The 16,844-nt window shown below is 43.3% G+C and overlaps 1 protein-coding gene across 1 annotated transcript in view; it reads left to right on the forward strand.

Moving 5' to 3' along the window:
- The window catches only part of CUNH11orf53 (chromosome unknown C11orf53 homolog), a 494,983-nt gene that overhangs the window by 244,616 nt on the left and 233,523 nt on the right, over window positions 1-16,844 (forward strand). The window contains exons 5-6 of the mRNA XM_035008894.1: window positions 5,348-5,407; window positions 12,566-12,635. The gene's annotated coding sequence lies outside the window, so the exon portion shown is untranslated. The remainder of the gene's footprint in view (window positions 1-5,347; window positions 5,408-12,565; window positions 12,636-16,844) is intronic.

The following is a 16,844-nucleotide window of genomic DNA, read 5'->3' on the forward strand; positions in this document are numbered from 1 at the left end:
TCACACACAGGTAGGGTTCAGCAGATCCTTTTCCTGCTTTTTCTCTCTGTAAGTGATTTTGACTTACCTCTTTTTAGTTTGACTGCTGTTACTTAACTTTATACCACATTTGCTCTTGTTGAAGTGAGATAGAATTTTAATTCCTAAGATGGTGTTCTAGAATATAGGATACATTCATAATATATTTATAAGAATATTGATGTACTTCTTATGAACATAGTATTTCCACATCAGTGGACTCTACAGAATTAGATAGTAGAAGTGTTATATTTTGATTGAAAAAAGAGATCCACTATTGCTCAAACCACCCTGGAAGTTTGACATGACTGCATGGAGACTTAAAACAGTGAAGACCACTTCCATATGTGAGGAGCTGCTATTAGAAATCTGTCAAAGTAATGTAATATTTACCTCAATAAATTTTTATTAGTTTTTAAAATAACACACATATACACCAAAAAAAAACTAAACAAAATTTCCCAAGTTAAACTCAGTAAAGTTTTATGAGGTTAGCCTTAACTTCACGGATCACTTTAGGGGAGTTGACATTTTGCAACCATTTGTTTCTCATTTAGTGATCTCTTTCTCACGTTATTTCATTTCAGAATATTCTTTGTGTTTAAACGTTTCTAAATTTTTTGCAGTCAAGAGCTAATTTTCCCTTATGGCAAAAAAAAAAAAAAAGGAAAGAAAGAAAAAGAAAGTTTTCACTCAGTGTTTCTAGTTGTTTTGCGTCATCCAGGTTTTGGGGATACAAAGTGTAATTTTTTGCAGTCAAGAACTAACTTTCACTTAAGGCAAAAAAAAAAAAAAGGGAAAGAAAGAAAAAGAGTTTTCACTCGGTGTTTCTAATTGTTTTGCGTCATCCAGGTTTTGGGTATACAAAGTGTAACATTTTACCAGAAACAGAAGTTTGCTATTTGATTTTTTTAAGCTCTGTCCATTTAATACTTTAGTAAATAAAAAAAGAATTAAAGCCACAAAAGTATTTAAAGGAAGAAGGTGAGAAGTTTGGCAGAGACAGCAAGTCATGGGAGCATCACCAGCCGAGCACATGTGGTCACTACAAACCATCCGGCATTACTGGAGCCTCCAGTAGGAGGAGGAGAGACAGAGCTGGAGGGCACGTTGTTGTAGGGTGTGCACACTGAATCTGAGTCTCTGGCTGACTGGGTTCTACTTAAGGGACCGAAGAAGGTGTGTGTCTCAGATCATTCTGTCTAGAGAGGGGCGTGCTGGGAGGGCCCGGCCTCGGGGTCAGGTGGTGCTGTAACCCAGACAAGAGAAACTGTCTTTAACTAGGGCATGAATACACAAGGAAGGACCGAAGAGGGACAGGATCCAGAAACCTTACAGGGGCAGAAGAAAGGGCAGGTGCCAGAAACACTGAATTAGGTAAACTCAGTGGATATGGTGAGGAGTCAAGATTGTTCTCTCACTTCTGCAAGGAACTGAACTGAACGCACGAGGTGCCCCAGAAATGGGGAGTTCTGAGAGTGATGGGAGAGCTTCGAGAAGGGAATGGGTGGGTGATGTTCTGGATGTGTCTGACATAATGAGAGGTAAATTGGGGCATGTTCAGTTGACCTTGCACACCTCTGGATTTTGCTCAGGCTCCACACCTCAGTGTGAATTCTGTGCCCAGGGATGGAAGAACTGCTTTACGTCTCCTGCTTGTGACTTGGGTCTGGCCTCTCCACTCGGAATATTTCTTTCTTTAGGGAATCAGTTTGGTGGCTGCAGTTTGTGATATGTCTTTCCCGGGATTGGTGATTTGTTGCAATGACCTCTTCCTTGCTTTGAGGTTCTCTTTGGGCCCAGGTGGAAATCCATGTGCACAGACTGAGAGGTGTCAGTCCCAAGAGGATGCCCAGGTAGTTTCTAAGCTGCTTCTTGAAAGGGGAATTCAGGAAAGAAGAGAATGGTTCAGGCTGTTGTGCTGGGAAATGTGGGCTTCCTTGGTTATTCCCAGGAAAGTCATGCCATTATCTTTTCAGTAAACATCGATCAAGTGCCTCCTAGGCAGCAGGAACTGGGAATTCAGCCCTGGGTGACACATGCATAGCTCCTGCCTCCCGTAATCTCACCAATTAGTAGGAATAAGAGACAAACAGGCTGATTTAGAAGAATAAGTTCTTCTCCCCTTTCTCTGCCTTTTCTGGTTTGGTCTAAACAGGATCTGATAAATTGCGTACCAAGTGCCTTCCTTGTGTATAGATTCAGCAAGAAAGGTGCTGGGCCTGAGAATTTAATGTGACCCAGGATTTAAAAACAAACCTCAGTTTTGGATTTTCTATTTCTTCTCAGTATTTCTGTAGCCAAATGTGGTTGATTGGGGTAGGGAGTACCATTGCTGGGCTGGTAGGCCCATTTGAGGTCGAGGTTTGAAGTAGATGGTTTACAAAAGGAGTGGACCTCTGTGACTTCCCCTTAGAATGCTCTCTCCAAGGTGGGCTGGGCGGGGAGGAGTGTTTCCAGGTGCTCTTCTTCTCTTTCCTAGACTATGCTCTCAAAGTTACTGAGCATGTCAGTATGTGTGCGTGTGTGGCTGGTGCTGTGTGTACATATTCTCTCTGGAGAAACCCACGGAAACCCAGAATACTGCAGGGAGAGGTAGTGGAGAGGCCTCCGAGGGGTCTTCCCATGGAGGACCCTCTGCTGAAGCACACATTCCCCAGCTCCATCCCCCCACCCCAGTGTGCCTGGGCTCTCCCGGAGGAATAGCTCAGACCATGAGACACATTGCTGACGATGATTTTGTCCTGTGGATTGCCCCAGGGGTAAGGGAAAGGGCAGATTCTCCTTTCTGAGCAGAGCTTAACTGAATACTTTCAGGGAAAAAAGAAACAGTGTGGCATCAGGCAAGCTTCTTGGACACATCTGTCAGCACCCCAGAGAGCCACATCTAAAGTGTCTTCTAAGACAAAGCAGCACTCACTTCTTTGCCCTCCTGAAACGCAGGGCAAACCACTTGCTGTTCGGGTGATAATTTTCTGCTCCAGAGGATCCTCCACCCCAAATAATTATCACCAACAAAAATCTCATTTCAAGGGGAAGTAAGGGAGTAGGAGCAAAAGGGAAATTTGGTCCTAATCAAAGAGAAAGATGGTGGGGGGGGACACTTCCAATGCAGGAATGTAGGAATTTTAGAGACAGTGCTGAGCTAACATATATGGACACGTGCCTGGGAACTTGCTGCTTCCCCCTGGAAGGCTGGGTGGGGCTGTGCTGCCTTGGGGGGCTGCCGGGATCTCTGAGACAGAGCACCCACTCGAGAAGCTAGCGCCCAGCCGTGTGACCTTAGGCAAGCTATTCAACCTCACTGTGCCTCAGTTGTCCCACTTGTCAAATGGGAAGAATAAAATTACCTATTGCAGAGAGGGATGTTTTGTATGTTTTTTTTATTCAAGTATAATTAACATAGTGTTATATTAGTTTCAGGTGAATAATGTAATGGTTCAAAACCCCATACATTTCTCTGTTCTCACGGAGATAAATGTGCCCTTGAAATGAGTTAACGTTGTAAAGTGCTTAAAATCAACAGTGCCTGGCACCACAGTGCTAAAGGAGCGTTTGTTCGACAACAGGCTGAAGTCCCTCCCAAGCAAAGCCCATGCTGCCGGAGAGGGTCAGCTGAGTTGGGTGTCCAGCACCCCCAGACCTGCCTGTGGCCAGACCCTCAGGTGGCTTGTGCCTGGGAGGAGGACGGCCATGTCAGCGTCAAAGGTCCGCGTGCTCTTCCTGCAGAGCGTGATTCAGGAAAGGAGGGTGAGGAGTGAGAGGCTTGTCACCCATTTTGCAAGACTGAGGTTGGAAGATGGGAAACAGCCCCAGGCTGGGACATTCCTCCCATTCCCAGATCATTTCTTGGCCCAGGAGTCTTCCTAGAGCGAGCTTGAGCCACCGTTTCTCCTTCCAGAGAAGAGAGGTTTCTTGTCTTCCAGCCCCATAAATATTCCTCTGGTTTTACAGCCGCTCTCCTTGCCACCCAGAGAGGTGCCAGTGAAGACCTGCGGAGTAACTGGTTCCCGCTAGAAGGTTCCTCATGCCTTGCTTTGTTATATCGCTCTGGCATAGAAGCTGTTGCTCAGATAAAATAACTACGGGTCCAGCGTCTTACTTCCTCTTTCCAGCTATTCTTCAGAGCCCTGTCTTGTGCCGGCAGCCTTCTCCATTCCTTGAGCAAGGAGGGCCAACACAAGGTACTCTTGCAACAGCCCCTCCTTCCGGCCTCCCCAGCAACATGGCTTATGCACACTGGTGCTCTGCCTCCCTGCGCTTGGCCAGTGGCCTCGGTGGTCTCATCCAGCCGCAGCCTGCCGGTTGTTCACTGTCCTGCTCTCCTTCAGTACTTTTCTCTCCTTCTCCACCTGATCGTCATCTCCTGTACCTACTTGTGGTTTACCTGTTTCGAATCTAGCAGTGACCATCATCGAGGTCCCCTGAAACCTTTAAAAGGCTAGTCCCACAACAGGTATCTTTTAACAAAAATAGCTCTTATTCCCAGCCCAGACATGTGGCAGAGAGGAGGCGATCTACATAACGCTGGTCAAGTGATGGATGGGATCACAGCCACTCATTTTCACATGCTTATGGAAGAGTGGGATGATTTTGGTCCCCAGACTCCATCTGTTCTAGAAGTTAAAAATAAAATGAGAATTCAATTAAAACTATGCACACAATCCACCCAAAGTTGTGCCAGATTTTCTGATAATACCCTACTTTCCAGCCTATGAGAAACTGAAGTGTGTGTGTGCCATTAAAGAAAACACCAAGAATGTCAAATTGCTTTAATTAAATGATAGATACATCAAGGTATATGCAGACTAGCAAAGGTTTTTTTTAAAAAGGAGCATATCTTGCCTTTAAGCTTCTTGCTCCTATTTTTCTGCAGAGGGAAGATCTGCAAAAGATGGAAGGAACTTAGCCACTTAGTCCATTTGTTTCCTTTGAGGATGGGCAAGGCCAGGGAAAGGGGGCTCAGCAGTCATTTAGCTTCTATCTGTGGTGCTCATCCTGGAGTTCAGTTAACCAGGGCCATGGGGAAGCTCATTCCACAGTTCTTGTCTGCAATGAAACCTCCAAGGGGTGTACCCTAAAGCTCGGTGGTCCCCTTCTAATCCCAGTTTTGCTGAGGATTCAGAAGAAACATTTTCCTTACTAGATGGATGGTTTTCACATACCTCCCCTGAATGGTTCTTAGTTTTGACTAAAGCAGTCCATTACATTAGCTGATGCATTAATCCCATTACTGTGTCACTTCTCATTTGTAAGATCCAGATTCTGAGAACTGATGATATAAACAGGGTGATGTTAGCTTCTAATGGCAGGGCTCATCTCTTTTCAGTTAATGTGCCTGGAACAGAAGTATTGCAAACAAACCCCACCCTTGCAAGTTCTCAGAAAGGTAGGTATCCACCCGAGAGTGCTGGGGGAGATGGAAGGGGGAGAATATTGAAGAGGAGGTCCAAATATCCCCAGAGAGATTATCAGACGACCTCTGGATGTGCTTCCAATCCTGAGGCTCTAAGTGATCCTCTGTCATTCTTTCAAGTACTTAACAGATTGGTGGTCGCCAGAGGCAGGTAGGGGCAGGTGAAATGGGTGAAGATGACCAAAAAGTATAAACTTCCAGTTTCAAGATAAAGAAGTCCTGGGGGTTAACATACAGCATGGTGACTAGAGTTAACAATACGGGGGCGCCTGGGTGGCTCAGTCAGTTAAGCATTGGACTCTTGGTTTCAGCTCAGGTCACGATCTCATGGGTTGTGGGTTTGAGCCCTGCATCAGGTTCCTCGCTCAGTGGGGAGTTTGCTTGAAAGATTCTCTCCCTCTGCTCGTACCCCCCATGCACACTCTCTCTCTCTAAAAATAAGTAAATAAATCTTTTTTTTTTTTAAAGACTGTATTACATGTCTATTTTGAAGTTGCTAACAGAGGAGATCTTAAAAGTTCTCATCCACAAGAAAAAAAAATTGTAACTATGTGTGGTGATGGATGCCAGCTAGACTTCCTATGTTGATCATATTGAATATATGCAATATATACTGAATATTTCTAACATACCAGATGCTTATGTTGTACATCTTAAACTAGTACAATGTCATACATCAATTATATTTCAGGAGAACTGGGAGAAAAAATGACAGGAGCAGAAACTGCTTCCTGTTCCCCCTTCAGAATAGTCCTTCTCTCTTTGCTCCTCTCAGTAATAGAAACTCCAGTGTTTCTGGGGGCAGTGGCTATTCAGCTTAGAGACTGCGCGTGCCGGCCCCCTTTGTAGTTAGGGGTGACGCCAGAGTAAGTTCAGGCCAATAGGATATGAGAGAAAGCCATTCTTGCAATTTCGGGTTGTACCCTTCTAGTTAGCTATTATTACCTCTAGTTCTAGCACTCTGGGAGATGACCTTTCACTGCTCCCTGACCCCTAGGCCAAGTGCATGTGCGCATAATGTCTTATCACTTATCTCACTCTGTGCTAAGAAACTTCTTTATCTTCCAGGCTCTCTGTGGAGCTCATGAGTTCTTAGTCTCGTTTGCCTCCCCAGCACTGAGTGGCAGCTGCTGTTCCTGCCACATTAGAGACTTCCCATAAATGTTTGCTAAATAAATGATACCCAGTACTACATCAGGTCTTCATGCTGATAAGGGGTCGATTTACAAGATGTTGCAAGGATCACAGAAAGCATCTCATTTGTTTTTGCTAGTAACTCAAAATAGTTGATAGCAATCGATTGTATTTCAAGAATTGACCCCTCTTCTTATCCCACCCACCGTATATGCATTAGAGAATGCATCCAAGCCTCATGTGGCCACTGTCTATAAAATGTCCAAATATCTAGCCAACAATGACCTTTTATTTTCAGGAAATATTTTTTAATGCATTATTGCATTATTGGCTGTTGGTTAAATGTCAGTTTCAGTTAACTTGGTAGCTACTTTCCAGGAAAATCAGCTTTAAAAAGAGGCTGATCAAGTATGTTTCTCTAAATAAAGTTGGTTTGTTGGTGACCAGAGGAGGGACCTTGCCTTGTGGCAGACAATAAAGTAACATTGCCTTGTGTCAAGATAATCAAGTAACATTTTGGAGGAAAAAAGCCACAGTAGCTCTGTGGTAAATATGTTTATAGTTTGGTTGAACATTCACTTGGATGTAATAAATACAAAAGAGAAATTTCTTGCCTTCTCTGTTTTCTTCCAGTTGGTATTATTTTCTAAAAAGTCCTGTATCTTCCAAGGGGAGGTCATCTGCTGGTACAAGCCAGATTGTGCCATCTGAGGTAAATTAAGTGACTGGCATCCATCTTTCACACCTTAATAAAAAACAGGCCAAAGTTGATTCAAGTCAGAGAGAAAAGCAAGTCCCTACTCTCTCTTATTCCGTAGCACCGAAGCGCACATTCTTTAGACATAGAACTTTTAATCAGTCCTGACAGAATGAACACTTCACGCTGTGAAGCAACTCTAAGTATGGCCGTTAAACTGGCCACCATTATTTGTCAACAAAGCAAACTAGAATACTCAACACCCAACACAGAATCTTCAACACAGAAGGTGATAAATCTGCATGCACCCATGAATAGCTATGGTTTTAGGGCTGTAAGGATCCATCGTGTAGATGGAGACACCGCAGCAGAGAGACAACACCACGCAGCAACCGAGAGCGTCAGACCTTGAGCCCAAGGCCTCTGAGCCCAGGCGGTTCCCACCCCATAACACTCATTAGTAAGTACCAGAGACTTTCTTGAAACCAGCAGCATCGAAGTAATAACGAGAAACCAGCCCAAGGCCTCAGAAGATGAAAACCATCATGGAAGCCAGTCACCTGATTTGTTTCACTTACAGATACCTCACCAGAGTGGTGGCCAACTGGAGTAACACACGTTTTGTGTTTAACAGGAATAAACAGTGCAAGCCGACCAGAGGGGTCTGTTTAGCTGAGTTCAGTTTCTCTTTGCTTTTTAATAGAATGCTGTAAATTCCAGATGTTTGTGTATAAGTAAAACAATCATATAGTGTCTCATGAAATTTTACTTTCACAATTAATTCGAATGCCTAGGGGAAAAAGTAGTCATAGGGATTGAAATCTGCCCAGAGATGACAAACTGAGTGTAGCGGGAGGTTTCCCAGGACCCAGGTCTCAAGATGCTTGCCGGGGCAGGGAGGAGGCAGCGCTGGCTGTCAGCTGCACAGATGGTGGCACACTGAGGTGACATGGGCTGGCCCAGGGACGGAGAAGTGGGTGTATCTGAGGCCAGACAGACAGATCCAAAGGTATTAGAAATAGCATGTGGAGTGGGGGGTGGGGTGGGAGGGATGGGCTGACCGGGTGATAGACACTGGGGAGGGTATGTACTCTGGTAAGCGCTGTGAATTGTGCAAGACTGTTGAATCTCAGATCTGTACCTCTGAAACAAATAATGCAATATATGTTAAGAAAAAAAAAAAAAGAGGAAGAAGAAGAAGGTAGCAGGAGGGGAAGAATGAAGGGGGGGGAAATCGGAGGGGTAGACGAACCATGAGAGACGATGGACTCTGAAAAACAAACTGAGGGTTCTAGAGGGGAGGGGGGTGGGAGGATGGGTTAGCCTGGTGGTGGGTATTGAGGAGGGCACATTCTGCATGGAGCACTGGGTGTTATGCACAAACAATGAATCATGGAACACTACATCTAAAACTAATGATGTAATGTATGGGGATTAACATAAGAATAAAAAAATATATATATATAATTTGAAAAAAAAAAAAAAAGAAATAGGATGAAAATATCCTCTGAAAAGCAATTGACTTGTAAATGAAGGAAGGACTTAATAATAACAACAGTGACCACAACAGTAACTAGAAGTGAAACCTTTCGTGTGGCTTGCGGGCACCCGCCCATCCCTCTGTGCTGCTTGCCTAGCCTTCTCTTTGTTCCAGCCAGCTTTCCTCCAGTTTTCAGAGGGCCCAGACTCTGGGTGTTCACACATGTTCCTCCTTCTGCAGGGAACGTGGTGCTCTATTCCCACCACCCCTTGCACCTGACAAATTCTTACTTCCCCTTTGGCTCTCAGATGAAACTACTATTCCTTGGGGAAACTTGCCCTGATTCCCGGAGAGGAATTGAGACCCCTCCTTATGTTCTCACGACAGCTGATAGTTTTTCATAGCCATCGTGGTAATTTTAATGCTTGTTCAATGCATCTTCTGTGAGACCCTCAATTCCGTGAGGCCAGGGCTATGTCTGCATTCCCAGCTCCCAGCACAGTGCCAGGCGTGAGGGTATTCGGTAAATACTGTTGAGCCAACTACTATCAAACAAAATAACATCTGGATGGGATTTTCTGGTGAATAAAATATGTTCACTTCAGATGGAATCGGGGCTAATTTAGTAGCTCCCTGAAACTACCAGAAATTTTTTTAAAAATATTTATTTATTTGACAGAGACACAGTGAGAGAGGGAACACAAGCAGGGGGAGTGGAGAGGGAGAACAGGCTTCCTGCCAAGCAGGGAGCCCGACGTGGGGCTCGATCCCACGGTCCTGAGCTGAAGGCAGATGCTTAACGACTGAGCCACCCAGGTACCCCTCTACTGGAAATTTTTTTATATCCAGCAAATTCTCATTTATCTCAGGATAATCCAGAGCATTGGAAGATGACCTGTGACCTTTATGGCAGTTTACCTTTATGTGAGATGATCACTTAACCTCCAGTACTATGTCTTGCAGGGGCTAATGGGGGAGGCAGGGGAGAGTCACGCAAAGGGAAGGCTAAAGAGAGGGACTTTTGAAGCTCTCTGGGCAGGTCGGTGGTCATACACCCCTATATGAGGAAAAGCCCTTCCCAGCTGGACAGACTCCAGGCCCCCTCTATCTTCAGACTGACATCTCTGTGGGGCTAGCACTATGTAGCTCTATTCCTGTGCCCAGTGCAACGTGCTCTGTAAACTTTTCTGCCATCAGGATGCTCAAAAAGAATGCCAAATGAATCACTCTTTGACCTGGAGTTTTAATCTTTCCTATGTCTCCTACCTTTGGAAAAACAAAACAAGCGTGTCACTGGATTGTGCTTAGCTTTTAAGAAATAGTGCAGTGAAATGTCACTTCTGCATTAACCCAGGGGAATGAGCTGTTATATAGAAAATTGACTAACGGGCACCCAAATCATCAATGCCATTAATATAGCAAAAATATTAAGTTCCTATCTGCTTGTTGCTCTTGCAACCTTTGGCCATCTTGCAAATGGAGCCTGGGAGTGGGGAGACCGTGTGGGGAGAGGTCTCAGTCAACCCAGCTGTTTGAGACAAAGCCATCATAAACCAATAGCCCCAGCTGACCCACCAGCTGACCACTAGCCCATGAGTAAACCCAGCTGAGACCAGGCCAGGCTTGGCCTAGACAAGAAGACTGTCCAAGCGAGCTCAATCTACAGAATTTGAGGTAAACAAATGGCTATTGTTTCAAGCCACTCAATTTTAGGATCGTTTGTCCCCCAGCAGTCGCCAGCAAATACAAGGGCACTTGAGCAGCCTCATCCCTGCATGGATGCAGCACCATCAGCCATGCCAGGATTGGTGCGTTAAGATCTAGAGCAGACAAGAGCTTCGACAATGCGGTTCTCATGTAGTACCTGTGACAGAACACGCTAGAGACTGATTACGAGGCTACTGTTTCCCTAGCTTTCTGGTAGAACGGTTGTTGTACAGCTGTTAGATAAACACTGCCCTATCAGTGCTGAATAATCCGGTTGCTCTTCTCGCCTGTGTTCTCTGGTCAAGTCACAACATTGGCTTACCATTTCGTCTCCCCAGGCTCAGCCCAAGGGAGCCATTTGTGGGTAAACATGACTACTTATCACTCCCATCCTGGGTCTGTAGAATACTATACACCTGTCAAATCATCTTAGGCCACATTTTAGAAAGCTCATCTAGAACTTGTTACGGGTTTTGATTTCATGGTCCCTGCTGAGATACCCCAGGGAGGGTGTTTTCTCTGTATAATTACTAGCTGTTGATATTCCTGATGGTATGCCATAATTGAAATTATCTACACAAGATTTTGTGTCTCATTCTACTGTAAATTCTTCAAAGTCAGGGATTATACCTTACTTATCTTTAAGATCTCCATGCTTAGCATGAAGCCTTGCATATAACAAATTCTTAATATATTATATGGGATGAATGAATAAATCACAGGCCCAGTGTCATATGGATTCACTGATGGGCCCAAATGTGAGCATGTTGGATTCTTTTTTGAACAACAGATTTCTGCCTTTCGAGCCCCTTTGAAACATCAGGGGTTTCCCTGGTTTCTTTTGGCTTATAAGATTTTGCCTTCTGGCTCACTTTGTTTTGTAGAGTCTTAATTTAAATGTAATAAAATGCAATGTAGAATTTTTAAATTTATTTCATTAGTTCTACAAAAGAAGATTAAGGATTAAAGGAAAATAAATTGGGAGAAACATCTGAAGACCTCTGGGCATAGGGAAAGCTGTGGTTCTTATAAGGAGTCCTTGGCTTACGTGTTACTTTCTTCATGAAGCCAGGGCTTACCACCTCACTTAAAACAGCTGCTTGCCATGCTAACTTCTAGCAGTCCAAATTCTGCTTATTCTGCTCTAGTTTTTAAAGTATTTATCGTCTTCAAAGATACCATAAAAACACTTGACAAGGGGCGCCTGGGTGGCTCAGTCGTTAAGCGTCTGCCTTCGGCTCAGGTCATGGTCCCAGGGTCCTGGGATCGAGCCCCGCATCGGGCTCCCTGCTCGGCGGGAAGCCTGCTTCTCTCTCTCCCACTCCCCCTGCTTGTGTTCCCTCTCTCGCTGTGTCTCTCTCTGTCAAATAAATAAAAAATCTTAAAAAAAAAAAACAAAAAACACTTGACAAATTGTAGGTGCTCAAAAACTAGTTGTTCAGTAAATGAATATATCCCTGGCCTTTGTGGTGGACAGAATTCTAAGATAACCTCCAAGGTTCTCAACTCCTAATATGCATACTCTGCGTAATCACCTCCGCTTGAGTGTAGGCAGGCCTGTGAATATGATACGATATCACTCCCTATTCTCATGATTAGGTTACACTATATGGCAGAGGTGAAGGGTTTTCACAATGTGATGAAGGCCCCTAAACTAATCAGAAGAGATTATCCTGGGTGGGCCTGACCTAATCAGAAACTACACTCTGCCAGCAGTGCCAACAGCTAGTGAGCTCATGAGAGAAGCCAAGTCTCAGATAAGGTTGTGGTCTGAGTGACATCTTGATTTCAGCCTTGTGACACCCTGAGTAGGGGACCCACCTAGGCTGTGCCTGGATGCCTGACTCACAGGAACTCTTAGATAATAAGTTTGGTTTTTTTTAACCTATCAATAATTGCTTTATTTTTTTAATTGAAGCATACTTAACATACAGGGTTATATTAATTTATAACATATTCTTAATTATTCTTAATAATATTAATTAATATTAATGTGATTGTTAATTATATTAATTTCAGGTGTACAATATAATGATATGCCAATGCTTACTTAGTGTTCATTATGAGAAGTGTAATGCTGTGTTAAGTGCTCAATTTGTAATTTCTTATGTAGCATTCGAATTCACCGAGTGTTGAAAAGAGGGTCAAGAGGAACCAAGTGACTCATGGGACTTTGCTCCCAGGTAAGAAACCTGCATCCCAGAGTCGCAGTGCCCTCTTGTTGTGTCTTTTTTTGTTTTCCTTTGTGTCTTTAATCTGCTCCTCACCACTAGTTATTTTACTTCAACCTACAAATAGACCCCCAAATCAAGAACTCAGCGGGCTACCAGACCCAGATTCTCCTGAATGTCTGGTGGGCAACTCCAGTGTAACCCATTCAAAATGGAATCCATCAAGTGCTACTCCCCCACCTACATCCACCTCCCCAGACCTGTTCTACTCCTGTACACTCATCTACTAATATGTAAGCACACTCAATTTAAAAACCTTTCCTCATAAGCAAAAGTTCATATAAATGACTATTAATTCTCACTATTATTAATGTCACAATAACACTTTTTCTAGTAATGGAAAGGTAAGCTCAAGGATTAATGCTGGTGGTATTGACAACATAAATTGTATTATGTAGGTAACTGTAAACTCTGCATAAATTTCTAAAGTGACTAGAAACTTGGAAAGAGCTCACACACCAGCTCTCTCAATGCTGGATGCTGGTTCTTGGTTATTATGAAAATTATCTCAAACTGGTAGTAAAATTCATGTTTTTAAAAAATCAATATTATATGAAGGGAAAATTTTCAATATAAAAAAGTACTTTGATGTAATAAAATAGGACACTAAGGCATTCTAAGCACAAACATACAAAACTGGTGTTTACTTCCTGGGCTGTAAGCTCTGTGGCTCTGTGAGAACAAGACCGTTATAGTCTCTACACTCCATCCCTAGCACCTGATATAGTGCCAGGTGCATAATCAATATTCGATAAATATTCATTAAATTAACAAATCAATGTGAGAACTTGATGTAATAGTTAGGGTAGAGTAACCTCTATAACAAATAGACCCCAGCTGATGCTTATTTTTAACTCCTGTAACAATACCGAGTAGGTGAAAAGCCTCTGCAATGTCACCCTGGGGGCCCAGACTATTGGAGGCTCTGTCACCTTCACCTTGTAGCTTTGATTAATGCCACAGAAGTTGTCTCCATTCCAACCAGCCAGAGGAGGAGCCAGAGCATGGAGGAATGCCTCATGAAGTTTATGGGTCAAGCTTGAAATCAATGTACATCACTTTTGCTCACATACCAGCGGCTAGAACTCAATCACAGGGCCACACGTTACTGTAATGGAAGCTGGGACGTGAAGTCCAGCCATGTGCCCAGAAAGAAGAGGAGATCAAGAATTTTGGTAATCATCTCTGGCACGCGATGTCCTACACCTTTGAGCAGGCTGGAACCAGACCCCATAAAGCAAAATATCTTTGCCCACATAAAAAAAAATTAGGTGTAAACTCTCTCTTACATTTGTATGAGCAAAAACATGTCATGTCAAAAGAACGTGTGTATAACAAGGAATGAAGTTATTTTTCATATCAGTTTATGGTGCGGCCACTTAGCCTGTCTTTACAATTGACTCTTGCTGCCATCACCAAGACCTCCCTCCAGCTCATCTAACATCCTTACATCTGATCTGTCACTGAATATCCTATTCCACCTCAGCATTAAGACTTACTTCCTGCTTCTTCTCTCTCTGTTTTTATCCCTTCCAAGACTGGACCATTAACTTTAAGAGATGCAATGGCTAGTGAAATGGTCTTGCACCAGAGTCTCCTGAATGCAACTGCTTAAACATCTTTCTTCCACTGAAGGTGTATTACTAAAAACAAAACCTCTATGTTCCATCCCAGGTTAATAAAGAAAAACAAACAAAACAACAAAAACTCTTTTTGGCCTTCCTGGAATTCATAGATAAAATCCAAACTCTCTAGCTTAGCATGAAGGCTGTCATCCAAGTGCCTTCCTAGACTCACTCCCTGTCATCCTATCATTCTATCCTGTAGCTTAAGTTCCTGTCCTGCCATCATGGCCTTCTTGTCAAACTCCAGTCCATATTAGGCCCACACCTCTATGCCATATCCATTTCTGACTCTGTGCCTTCTTTGTACAAGCTTTGCAACTAAAATCTCTCCCCTTCTCACTTCCTGAATTACCATTTTTGTAAGAAACCAGCTGAAGTATATTACCTCTTCTATGAAGACCTTTTGTGACTATCCCAGGCAGAGTTGGCTGATCTGACCTCTGTGATCTGCAGTACTTTGCTCAATTTTCTGTAATGGCACACACCACATTGGATTGTACCATGGGCTGCCCATAGGCTTTTATCCCCATAAAACTGTCAACTCAATCTAGGAATGGTTGTGTCTTACTCAATTTGGTATCCTGAACATTTATAATAGCTTGTAATATCTCCTTGGTACCCATTTATTTTTTTCAAAAGAATGAAAATTCAAAGTGAGATAGTTTTCCAGGTAAAGCTTTCTCTTGGGGGTAGAGGGCCATACCAAAATTGAGAATATGGACAATTTTCTAGAACCTGAATGCATTCTTTCTCTTTGTGATTCTCAAGACATCATCATCACCATCATCATCATCATCCAGCCAGCCAGCTTCAACCCACCCTCCCCCAACACGGATGCCTCAGTACTCTCGTTGTTTACTTTGCCTCAGGAATTCAGCAACTAGACAACCCAATTTTACAAGATTATCTTATTTCTCAAGAACTTCACCAAGTGTTCCAAAACTTCCTGCCAGAGCAACATATGTTTCATCTTTGGGCCTTTTAGCCAATTTGGTCACTACATAAAGCCACAGATGAGTCTCGCTGAGATTCCTCTAAGCCAGACAAGGTCAAGACGCCACAGAGCTCAAGAGTAATGTTGCTGTATCATACCCGTACTTGCCCCCTGTGAGCAATAACACTTCTAAAAGCTGATTTTCAGCTCTGACTCAGACACAAGGGCTCTGATCTGGGCATAGGAGTAAGGGAGATGTGGGGGCTTGTTTTTCATAAACATTCCCTTCTCTTTGTACATCTGATAAGTTGTTCAGTACATGTTCAGACTGTCTGACTGTCTGATCTCTGCTTTTCCTTCCCACTTGAGCCCTTGGTCTCTTCCCAGTCTACGGGGCCATCAGCCCTTCTGAAACCCAAGACGCTCCTAACCTAGAAACCTAGAAATGATTTAAAAACTTTCTAGTGAAACACAGATGATTTTCTTTTAGGAAGTTCTTTTGGGACCATTAAACTACCTCAAGCTTTATTTCCTTTCTATATGTGATGAAGCATGCATGGGCTCTTTACACATTTTATTTCGAAGCTTAATGTCTTCAGCGTCAAGACTGTAATTTACTTTACAGATGAGGAAACCAAGGCTGAGAAGTCTCATTCCGAAGACCACACAGCCAAGGGATAAGTGAGCAGTTGTGCCCAGAATCTAAAGCCCTTCTGCAAAGTGTTCATGCTATTTTGACATTGCCATTTTGATCACAGGGATACTTTGGTGGGGTTCACAGGCTGAGGAACAGGGCAAGGCTTAGGCATAGGGTCAGGGATACACCAAGGATTTCTTCTGAGAACATTATTAAGTAATAAAAAGCAGTGTTTTGATAATTTGATATGCCACTTTAATAGGGCTCCATCAAAATGCTCGGCTTTGTTCCGCTAATCCACGGCCATCCGAATCATAGGACACACACAATACCAAACAAAGCTGGAAAGGCCCATTTGGAAATGATTTATTTCAGCCCTTTCCTGCTACTGCTGAGAAGAGCAGGGAAGGGGTCTGCCAAGGGTCACAAGGGCAGCTAGTGAAAGAACTGAGACAAGAGCCTGGCTTCCTGACACACCCGCTCAGGACTCACACCCTACCTCACACACAGAGCCCTGCCCAGCTCAGCCCACGCGATCTTCGATCTTCGCTTTCTGAACTGGCTCATCATAAGCCATCTCCAGAAACATGTCCTGGGACTTATTCTCCACAAGGTCTTTTTCCCTGATTTATGCAAGAGTTGATTTTAAAGTCTTAAAAAGGCATAACATTTAACCACGTTTAATTAGTCACCTTTACTAAAAGAATAAAATTAAATGAAGTTGGGGACATGGTAGAGAAGAGTAAAAAGGAAGCAAACTTGAAAAATGAAGTGGAAAGTAAAAATATCTTTAAAAGTTTAATTAAAAGATAGTAAAAAATTAAGTGAGCAATAAAAAGTATTAAGGATAATGACTATTAAGACATTTTAAAAATACGAAAATGATTAATAAAAATTTTAAGGGTACAGGGCGCCTGGGTGGCTCAGTCGGTTAAGCGACTGCCTTCGGCTCAGGTCATGATCCT

The sequence above is a fragment of the Mirounga leonina genome, unplaced genomic scaffold (assembly GCF_011800145.1).
Source record: "Mirounga leonina isolate KUSES-001 unplaced genomic scaffold, KU_Mleo_1.0 Mir_153, whole genome shotgun sequence".
NCBI lineage: Eukaryota > Metazoa > Chordata > Mammalia > Carnivora > Phocidae > Mirounga > Mirounga leonina.